The following is a 12077-nucleotide window of genomic DNA, read 5'->3' on the forward strand; positions in this document are numbered from 1 at the left end:
ATACTGCTTGTAGGTTATCAAAAGGAAAATTATCATCTATAGGAGTAGAATCATCCTTAATATGCTCAAGGCGACTCAAGTGGTCTGCCACTAAATTCTGATTACCACTCCTATCCTTTATTTCTAAATCAAATTCTTGTAACATCAGTATCCAACGTATAAGTCTTGGTTTGGACTCCTTTTTAGCCAATAGATACTTTAAGGCTGCATGGTCCGAATACACTACTACTCTAGTGCCAAGTAAATAAGCTCGGAATTTATCTAGAGCAAAAACAGTAGCAAGAAGCTCTTTCTCAGTAGTAGTATAGTTGAACTGGGCAGTGTCTAAAGTCTTAGACGCATAAGCAATAACGGAAGGATCCTTACCTTCACGCTGAGCCAGCGCTGCTCCTACTGCATGGTTGGAAGCATCGCACATGATTTCAAATGGCTGGCTCTAGTCTGGTCCTCTCACAATTGGAGCTTGAGTCAGAGCAGTCTTCAGCTTATCGAACGCTTGTTTGCAATCCTCACTGAACTCGAACTCAATATCCTTCTGCAGTAATCTGGATAAGGGAAGTGCGACCTCACTAAAGTCCTTAATAAATCTCCTGTAAAAACCTGCATGGCCAAGGAACGAACGGACTTCCCTCACAGAAGAGGGGTAAGGTAAACTAGAAATAACATTCACCTTTATTGGGTCTACAGAAATGCCATTATTAGATACCACATGTCCTAATACAATTCCTTGTTTTACCATAAAGTGACATTTTTCGAAATTTAATGCAAGGTTTGTATTAACACATCTATCTAATAATCTAGATAATCCATCTAAGCAAAGGCTAAAAGAATCACCATAAATGCTAAAATTGTCCATAAAAACTTCCATACAGTCCTCAATAAGATCAGAGAAAAGACTCATCATGCACCTTTGGAAAGTAGCTGGTGCATTGCACTAGCCAACGGGCATTCTCTTGTAAGCATAAGTCCCAAAAGGACATGTAAAGGTAGTCTTTTCCTGATCCTCAGGAGCTATATGAATCTGGAAATAACCTGTGTAACCATCTAAAAAGCAATAATGTGATTTACCTGACAGGAGATCCAGCATTTGATCAATGAATGGAAGTGGGTAGTGATCCTTACGGGTAGCTTGGTTGAGACGCCTGTAATCAATGCAGACTCTCCAAGAATTCTGAACTCTAGTTGCTATGAGCTCTCCATGCTCATTCTTCACTGTAGTGACTCCAGACTTCTTGGGCACCACTTGTACTGGGCTTACCCATTCACTGTCTGAAATGGGATATATGATACCGGCTTCCAATAGTCTGGTCACTTCCTTTTTGACAACTTCCAAGATGGTGGGATTCAATCTTCTTTGGGGTTGATGGACAGGTCTTGCTCCCTCTTCTAAAAATATTCTGTGCTCACATACTTGAGGGTTGATGCCTACTATGTCTGCCAAGCTCCACCCAATTGCCTTCTTATGCTTCCTCAGCACATTAAGTAACTGCTCTTCTTGTTGAGAAGTAAGTTCCCTTGCAATGATAACTGGAAACCTCTGCTCATCTTCAAGATAAGCATATTTGAGATGTGGAGGGAGGGGTTTCAATTCTAACTTTTGATCATGGGCAGGCTTTGGATTATCTGGAGCTTGTGAAAATGGCGAAGTGCCCTCATTGTCAGTTAAAAGGGTCCCCACACTTGGACCTTGTCCAGTGTGCCTCTCTTCAAACTCTTCCTTGTGAACTTCAGCTACACTTTCATCTATGACATCACACTGGAAGATAGAACGATCTTCTGGGGGGTTGTCAATGACTCCATGGTTGAAGATTACTATGCGGCCATCTATTTCAAAGGAGTATGTTCCTGAAAAAGGATTCAATTTGAATTTTGATGTCTTCAGGAATGGTCTTCCAAGTAGGATTGATGATGGCTTATTTGAATCATTATGGGGCATCTCCAAGATATAAAAATCAGTGGGAAATGTAAGCCCTTTAATGTTCACCAAAACATCTTCAGCAACTCCAGCCACTGTAATAATGCTTTTATCTGCTAACACAAAACGAGCTGCCGACCTTTTTAAGGGAGGGAGCCTCAAAATATCATATATAGACAAAGGCATTATACTGACACATGCTCCTAAATCACACATGCAATCATAAATTACTACACCACTAATAGTACAGCTAACTATACAAGGACCTGGATCACTACATTTTTCATGTAATCCTCCCATTAAAGCAGATATAGAACTACCTAAAGGAATAGTTTCTAATTCATTAATTTTGTCTTTATGGATACATAAGTCTTTTAGAAACTTTGCATATTTAGGTACCTGCTGAATAACATCAAAAAGAGGAACAGTTACCTCAACCTTTTTGAATATTTCTACTATTTTGGGGTCGGGTTCCAGCTGCTTCCTGGGCTTCCTTGCAAGTTGTGGAAATGGAATAGGAGTAGTGTTTTCTGTGGTGTCTGCGCCTTTTGGTGCTTCCTCCTGTGGTTGAGCTATTTCTTCTTTAGCTATGTCCTGTATGTCCTCTTCCTCTTTAACATCTTCTATTTCTACTACCTTTTCAGCTGAGGTGTGTTCTGGTGGGCTTGGTTCCTCCTGATTCCCCTCCTGCAGTGTGGTTCCAGACCTTAGGGTGATGGCATTAATGCCTCCCTTTGGATTGGGTAATGGTTGATAGGGGATTCTAGTAGAGCTTGAAGGTTGGTTACTGGAATTTTGCGTTGATCCAAGCTGTGACATAAGAGCTTGCAAAGTAGAGGTGAGACCATTCAGACTGGCATTAATACTATTCATGATGTTACTTTCCATGGTCTGTTGTCTTCGCTCAAAAGATTGTAGTAGCTCTTCATTAGGAGATAAAGAAGAATGAGTAAATTGAGAAGTCTGCTGTTGATTGTTCTGTGGTCCTTGGTTTTGCCTTAGGTGAAGTGCTCTGTAAGGTTGATTCTGCTGCCTGTTGTTGTTATTATTCCATCTCTGATTTCCTTGATTATCTCTGCCTCCTCTGTTATTGTTGTCCCTCAAATTCTGGTTAGAATTGTCCTGCCATCCATGATTATTATTTCCACTTTGATTGTACCCTTGGTTGGGGCGGTCATAGAAGTTATGAGTGGATGCCACCATGTTGTCTTCTTGTTGGAGTTGCGGGCATTCATCAGTGTAATGGCTATAATCAGCACAGATTCCACAAATTCTTTGCGGGACCAGTTGTTGGTTTTGCTGTAGTGGAGGAGGTTGAGCTTGCTGAGCTTGTTGTTGATTCAATTGCATTTGCTTCAGCAAGTTGGTCATCTCACATATACCCTGAGCTAGAGCCGCAGTCTCTCTACTAGAGGATACTTCTGCAATGGCTTTTGAACGGCCTTGCTTTTGTCTGTGGTTCCTAGTAGATTCAGCTAAATCACTGATCAATTGCCAAGCCTCATCAGTGGTCTTGTACTTCTTCATAGACCCATTGCTAGCACTTTCCAATGTGGTCTTATCTTGGGGCCTCATGCCCTGTATGATATAGCTAAGTAACACTATCTTGTCAATCATGTGGTGGGGGCATGCTTCCAGAAGATTATTGAAGCGCTCCCAATATTCAAAGAGAGTCTCATTGTCATCCTGAACAATTGTGGAAATATCCTTCCTCAGTTTATCAGTAACTTCAGATGGAAAGAATTTCTCCAAAAACTCCTTTCTGAGTGTATCCCAGTTGGATACATTTGCTAGAGGTTGAGTGTAGTGCCACTCTCTTGCTTTTCCCTTAAGAGAAAACGGGAAAGCTTTCAGCAAAATTGAAGTTTCATCAGTACCATCACGCCTGACAGTAGAACAGGCGGCCTGGAAATCTCTCAAGTGCTTGATAGGCTCTTGAGCAGGTAGGCCATGAAACTTGGGCATCAAATTTAGCAGTGTGGTCTTTATTTCAAAATCTGTAGCTACCGCTGGATGATGCGCTTGAAACGGTTGCATTGTAAAATCAGGGGCTCCTTCCTCCTGGAAGGTAACTCTTCTAGCTGCCATGTCTTCTGCACGTAAAACAACCGAATCAGTAGAACGGGGGCTGGTTTCTTCCTCAAGTTCACTTTCAGATCCGCCCTCAGAGTGGACTAACCGACGCTGTTCTCGCCTTATTCGTGAAATAGTCCTTTCAATTTCAGGATCGAATATTAGCAAGCGCGGATCAGGAAGTGAACGCGTCATTTGACGAAAGAAACATGCAACTCATAGTAGCAAAATAAAATAAAATGCAAATAAATAAATTCTAATTAATAACTTTAGTACTCTATTGCAACTCCCCGGCAACGGCGCCAAAAATTGGTGAGACACAGAAGTTGGTGAATTAAAAATTATTAAAATAGTTACGTTGCAAGTATAGTTCTTAACTCACCGAAAATCTGCCTATCAATTTAGAAATATGTCACAGAGAGTTTAAATTAAAAATTACTGGGAGTTTAAGTCCCAGGTCGTCTCCCAACGAGTTGCAGAAAAGTGTGCTATTTTATTAATCAGATGTTCCAAGAAGTTGAGTTAAATAGGTGGGAAATTAAATTGAGAAAATTCAAATAATATGAAATAAAAGCCTTGACTGGGAGTTGATTAGTTGGAATCTCTATCATTGGTGGGGTGATTTAAAGATTAATTTATAATTAATGGTTGTTCTGTTTAGTTATCCTTTACTAGGTAAAGGAAAGTCAAACAAGTTGGAATGCTAGATCTGTTCACGAGTTGCAACCCACTTAGTTCAAAGGGATTGGTGTTAGTGATTAGATAACAATCCAACAGTTAACCCAATTACAATTTTTCTTTCAATTCTTCCAACTCAAGAGTTCCTTTCAATCAACTCCCCATCAAGTGAGGGAACTACTCACTCCTTGTAAATAATAAATCCATAACACATGAAAGGGAAATAAAAGAAGACATGATTATTGGAATGGAAAATAAATTAAAATGGAAGAAATAATCCTTGTATTAAATAATCATGAAAGTATTCAAATGACAAAATTGAACAAAGCAAAGAACATGGAAGAATAAAACCAAGTAAAGAGAACGAACTAGAATAACGAAGTCTTGATGAGGAAATAACTCTTCTCAATGTTCCAATGCTAAGACTAATTGAAAATTAAAATTCTTAAACCTAGAGAAAGAAACCTAAAGGCGTAAAACTAGATCTAAAAAAAACTGAAAACTATGTAGAATGAATGTTGTCCTTTGTTTCTACATATTCTCTGGCTCTAGCCTGCTGTTCCGGGCCGAAAACTGGGTCGAAATAAGGTCCAAAATCGCCCCCAGCGAATTCTGCAGATTATGCAGATCGCACATGTCACGCGATCGCGTCATCCATGCGGACGCGTCATTCGCGCTTTTCCTTACTACGCGTTCACGTCGTCCACGCTACCGCGTCGCTTGAGTTTTTCCAATCCTCGCAGCCGCGTGAGCCATGCGGTTGCGTCACTGCGATTTGCTCTCCTTCGCGCGGTCGCGTGAGCCATTCAACCGCATCACTTCTCGCTGGTTATCTCCTCAAATTCTTATGTTCCTTCCATTTTTGCTAGCTTCCTTTCCAATCTCCAACTCATTCATGCCCTATAAAGTCTGAAACACTCAACACACAGATCACGGCATCAAATGGAATAAAGGAGAATTAAAATTACATAATTAAAGTCTCTAGGAAGCAGTTTTCAAACATGTTATAAATTCAGGAAGGGATTATAATTTCATGCTAATTTAATGAATAAGTGGGTAAGGATCATGATAAAACCACACAATTAAACACAATATAAACCATAAAATAGTGGTTTATCAAGGGTTTCATGCTTGATTCTATGTTCTCGGCTTTCATGAGCTATCTTCTTACAAGTTTGCTTGCCTATTATTGTGTGATTTGAGTTGGTGGAATCTAATTTTTGTTTGTCTTGGAGAACTTGTTCATTTTAACTAAGTAGGTGGAAATATCTTAGCATGTAGTTGTATTCTTACACATAGGTTACATTGCATTGCATTAGTGTTAATTTCCCCATTCATTATTTTGATCTCTTTGAGCTTAACATGAGGACTTGCTAATGATTAAGTGTGGGGAGGTTGATAAACCACTATTTTATGGTTATTCTTGTGGTAAATTGGGTGGCTTTTATTAATTTTCCATACACTTATTCATACAATTTGCATGTTTTATATTTTCCTTCCTAATTCCGCTATATGATTGAAAAATTGCTTCCTGAGCCTTTAAATTATCAATCTTTAATCCCCCTTTTCTACCATTCGACGACGTGATCTGTGTGCTAAGTGTTTTCAGGCTTTATAGGGCAGGAATGGCTTGGAGGATGGAGAGGACGCTTGCAAAAATGGAAGGAACACACGAAACCAAGGAGCTACCCAGCGAGGACGGACGCGCACAAACACCTCACGTGCGCGCGCACTTGGCGCATTCCAGAACGACACGGACACGCACTTGGCGGGTACGCGTGACACATGCAGAAGGCCATCGACGCGGATGCGCACCTGGCACGTACGCATGGTGTGCGTAATATTCTGCGACTGCATAAATAGCTGGGGGTGATTTTTGGCTGAGTTTTGACCCCGTTTTCGGCCCAGAAATGCATACTAGAGCCAGGGGACAGCAGAGAATACTTAGTTTTTAGTTTTTAGTTTTGAATCTTGGAAGAGAACACTACTTCCTCCAGGGTTCTTCATAGTCATACCTTTTACTAGTACTACATTTTGGGTTAGATAATTGCGAATAGTTATTACCTCCGTGAAGTTTTAGCATTACAGTTTGTTTTCTTATTCACTTTCTTCTTTTATTTACCATTCACATCATTCAGAGTTACTTATGGATATTTCTGATTTTGGGATCTATTAATACAAAGAACACTTTTCCATTTAATTTTTTTTTGCTTGCTTCCAATTAATTTGATTATTATGCCTTCTTTCTACCCCTTGAATATGTATTTGAAATTAGCATCTATGTCAATGGAGTAGAATCCCAACTTGACTTGGGAGTTGATCAATAGGAGACCCTTGAGTCGAAATACTGAAGCGTTAATTGGTGATTGGAAGTTATTGGCTGGCTTTCTAGTCACTAACGCTAGTCCTTCCCAAGGGAGAGGATTAGGACTTGTGAATAAAAGTTGGCTTAACTACTTGACTTTCCCTTATTTGGTAAGGGTTAACTAAGTAGAAATAACAACCAATCATTATTAATCTTGGGAAAACCAACAAGGATAGAACTTCCGATTAATCTTCTCCCAGTCAAGGCTTTCTATCTTAATTAAATAAAATCTTTGTGTAATTTTCATTGCTTCAATTTCACTCTCCAACTTCAAATTTCTCAGAAACCCCCTGATCAATAAATAACACTCTCTTAGCAACTTGTTGGGAGACGACCTAGGATTTCTACTCCCAGTATTTTATTCTTAATTTGTGACAAACTCTTTTTAAATTGATACGCAGAATCTTTGTTGGTTAAGAACTATACTCGCAACGTCAGTTCACTATAATTTCTTAATCAACAATTTTTCTTGGGTTAAATAGCATCAGAAATGAGTTGGATTGGGCCCAAAATGATTCAGAAATCACTGGCCACGAGTTGCCTTTAGTGAGTCACATGCAGCTTCCCACGTGTATGCGTACATCACGTGTACGTATCTTTAAATGCTAGGAAACTATGGCAAATCTTATATCATTTTGAAGCACCGGATGTTAGCTTTCCAAAGCAACTGAAACTCCCTCATTTGGACCTCTGTAGCTCAAGTTATGATTGAATAAGTGTGAAGAGGTAGGGCTTGACAGCTTTGCTATTCCTTCATTTCTTCATGAGTTCTCCATTTCTACATGCTTTTTCTTCATTCCCTCAATCCAATCTTTGCCTCCTAAACCTGAAATCACTTATCAAACACATCAAGGCATCTAATGGAATCAAGATGAATTAAATTTAGCTATTTTAAGTCCTAAAAAGCATGTTTTCACTCTTAAGCACAATTAAAGGAGAATTTATAAAACCATGCTATTTCATTGGATACATGAGAGAAAAGTTGATAAAACACTCTAAATTCAACACAAGATAAACCCTAAAAATGGGGTTTATCAACATCCTCTAATAATTGAAGGAAAGTCAAGTGAGCAAAGTCAACTCTAATCCACAAGTACTAATCAAACATTAGCTTTAGTGGAATTTAAGCCACCTAGCAATCCTCAATCACCAATCAACAAAAGAGTTTGATAACTCAAGAATCTCCAATTACTCAACTCAAGCCAAGAATACAAAATTATACTCTAAAATCCAACCAAACATTTTATCAAACACTCGGAAGGCACAAAATAAAAGCATGGTAAAATGACAAGAAATATAAAGTCTAACAACTACCAATTACAAGGAAACAATAATAACAACTAAATTAAACAAGAAGAAACATAAACCTAAATTGAATTAATGAAAATGAAAATCCAACAAGAGTGCATGAACATAAAAGTAACAAAATAAAAGGAGTAGCAAATAAAACTAAAGGAACAAAGATGCAAGAACAATAAATTGCAAGGAAACTAAATCAAAGTAACAATTAAAGGCTAAACCTAAGAGAAATTTAATCTAATCTACCCTAATTCTAGAGAGAAGAGAGAGCTTCTCTCTCTAGAATATACCCTAAAGCATGTTACTAAACTATCCCCTAATTGCTCTCTCCTTGTTCCATATTGAATTCTGACTCTAATAGCTTTAGAAATGAGTTGGATTTGGGCCTGATGCATCTCAGGAATTGCTAGTCACGTTTTCTCAAAAATGAGTTGGAATTGGCCCTTTTGGCACAAATTTCTGGCTTTTAAATCGGTTCGACCGATTCGTCTACCGGTGTGCGGTTTTACTCGGTTTTTTACAAAAAAATTACATTTTGCAACTCAGAAAAATCTACTGAGTCCAAAAATCATATTTTAATTCTCTAATTTACATTCAAAATTTTTGGATCCTATTTTGGGCAATATTAATTATTTAATTAAACGGTTAATTAATCGCGGTTCTTAATATATATATATATATATATATATATATATATATATATATATATATATATATATATATATATATAAATGCAAACAACTAAGAAGAATGCAATCAAAGCTCTAAAAGACCTAGTAATAGAAGAAAACTAAATGGAATGTGAAAGTGTTGGGATTAGAAAATTTTCACCCAATTTAACGGTCGACTAGTCGGACGACCTCCCCACACTTAAAAGTTTGCACCATCCTCGGTGCATTCAAAGATGAGCAAGGGGGGTACGGCAACTTCACGAATTGCCACCTTTAGCTGGTGGATCTACCAGCTTCTGTGCGTTCTTTTTTCTGCTTATCTTTTTTTTTCCTTAGCATAAATCATCCTGAAAGATAGAAAATAAAATAGGATAGCAAGGCGAGAAAATGCAAAAGCAAGAAAGCATAAATTGTTGGAATGAGGTAAGAATCACTAAATTAATTGAGTGAATTAGTGTGTGACATTGATGAAAATAGTGCGTGAATTTTAAGTTGCATGCGGGATAGAATTCACAAACTAGCATTTGAAAACTATGTCACAACTACATAAAAGAGGTATGTACTTCACTCAATTTAGTGTACTTGAAATACTTTAAAGGAAACTTGTAAGTTATAACAAACAAATAAGTAATAAAGAGGCATGAAAGCATTCAAGCAAATAATCAAGCAATTGTGAAATGGATATTGAATGGGCATTGGTTGATGTGCAAGAGAATTCAATGCAACAAAGAAAATTTAGAACTCACACATCATTCAATGACACATTTTGAATTTGATTTTTGCATCACCTAATTGACATGAAGTAGGAAGCATGGTTGTTATGCAACTTAGGAAAAGAGAGATAGAGGTGAAAATCGATCACATAGTGGTATGCGAAATTGTTACTCAGGTTGTGAATTATTGTTCGAAATTGATTCCCTGGTGATGGCACCAAAAACGGATGCACAGAACCATGGTCTAAACATATCTTCACAACTTCGCATAACTAACCAGCAAGTGTATTGGGTCGTCCAAGTAATAAACCTTACGTGAGTAAGGGTCGATCCCATGGAGATTGTTGGTATGAAGCAAGCTATGGTCACCTTGTAAATCTCAGTCAGGCGGATATAAAATAGTTATGGAGTTTTCGAAATTAATACTAAAATAAGGATAGAAATACTTATGTAAATCATTGGTGAGAATTTCAGATAAGCGTATGGAGATGCATTCATTCCTCTGAACCTCTGCTTTCCTGCTGTCTTCATCCAATCCGTCTTACTCCTCTCTATGGCTGGCTTTATGTAAGGATGTCACCGGTGCCAATGGCTACTTTCAATCCTCTTGGGAAAATGGTCCAAATGCTCGGTCATAGCACGGCTAATCGTCTGGAGGCATCACCCTTGTCGTTTGTTGCATCCTATTCCTCTCTGTGAAAATGGTCCGATGCGCTGTCACTGCATGGCTAATCATCTTGGAGGTTCTCGATCATACTGGAATAGAATTTACTATCCTTTTGCGTCTGTCACTACGCCCAACACTCGCGAGTTTGGAGTTCGTCACAGTCATTCAATCCCAGAGTCCTACTCGGAATACCATGGACAAGGTTTAGACTTTCCGGACTCTCATGAATGCCGCGATCAATCTAGCTTATACCACGAAGATTCTGATTAAGAGATCTAAGAGATACTCATTCAATCTAATGTAGAACGGAAGTGGTTGTCAGGCACGCGTTCATAGGGAATGATGATGAATGTCACGTTCATCACATTCAGGTTGAAGTGCGAATGAATATCTTAGAAGGGAAATAAGATGAATTGAATAGAAAACAGTAGTACTTTGCATTAATCTTTGAGGAACAGCAGAGCTCCACACCTTAATCTATGGAGTGCAGAAACTCTACCGTTGAAAATACATAAGTAATGAAGGTCCAGGCATGGCCGAATGGCCAGCCCCCAAACGTGATCAATAGATCAAAAGATAATCCAAAGATGTCTAATACAATAGTAAAAGGTCCTATTTATAATAAACTAGCTACTAGGGTTTACAGAAGTAAGTAATTGATGCATAAATCCACTTCCGGGGCCCACTTGGTGTGTGCTTGGGCTGAGCTTGAAGTCTACACGTGGAGAGGTCATTCTTGGAGTTGAACCACAGCTTTTGTGCCAGTTTGGGCGTTGAACTCCACTTTGCAACTTGATTCTGGCGCTGGACGACAGAATTGGGCAGAGAGCTGGCATTGAACGCTAGTTTGTGTCATCTAAACTTGGACAAAGTATAAACTATTATATATTGCTGGAAAGCCCTGGATGTCTACTTTCCAACGCAATTAGAAGCGAGCCAATTTGAGTTCTGTAGCTCCAGAAAATCCATTTTGGATGCAGGGAGGTCAGAATCCAACAGCATCAGCAGTCCTTCTTCAACCTCTGAATCTGATTTTTGCTCAAGTCCCTCAATTTCAGCCAAAAAATACCTGAAATCATAGAAAAACACACAAACTCATATTAAAGTCCAGAAATGTGAATTTAACATAAAAACTAATGAAAACATCCCTAAAAGTAACTAGATTCTACTAAAAACATACTAAAAACAATGCCAAAAAGCGTATAAATTATCCGCTCATCACAACACCAAACTTAAATTGTTGCTTGTCCCCAACCAACTGAAAATCAAATAGGATAAAAAGAAGAGAATATACTATAAATTCCAAACTATCAATGAAACATAGCTCCAATCAGATGAGCAGGACTTGTAGCTTTTTGCCTCTTGAATAGTTTTGGCATCTCACTTTATCCATTGAAGTTCAGAATGATTGGCTTCTATAGGAACTCAGAGTTTAGATAGTGTTATTGACTCTCCTAGTTCAGTATGATGATTCTTGAACACAGCTATTTTTTGAGTTTTGGCCGTGGCCCTAAGCACTTTGTTTTCCAGTATTACCACCGGATACATAAATGCCACAGGCACATAATTGGGTGAACCTTTTCAGATTGTGACTCAGCTTTGCTAAAGCCTCCAATTAGAGGTGTCCAGGGTTCTTAAGCACACTCTTTTTTTGCTTTGGACCTTGACTTTAACCGCTCAGTCTCAAGTTTTCACT

At 38.5% G+C, this 12077-nt stretch overlaps 1 non-coding gene across 1 annotated transcript; it reads left to right on the forward strand.

Moving 5' to 3' along the window:
- The first annotated feature begins 3526 nt into the window (after positions 1-3526).
- LOC148567537 (small nucleolar RNA R71) lies at positions 3527-3634 on the forward strand. The gene has a single exon (XR_015882636.1). It is a non-coding gene; the product is annotated as a small nucleolar RNA R71 (small nucleolar RNA).
- Positions 3635-12077: the final 8443 nt, after the last annotated feature.

The sequence above is a fragment of the Arachis ipaensis genome, chromosome B4 (genome assembly GCF_059453495.1).
Source record: "Arachis ipaensis isolate K30076 ecotype BB chromosome B4, ASM5945349v1, whole genome shotgun sequence".
NCBI lineage: Eukaryota > Viridiplantae > Streptophyta > Magnoliopsida > Fabales > Fabaceae > Arachis > Arachis ipaensis.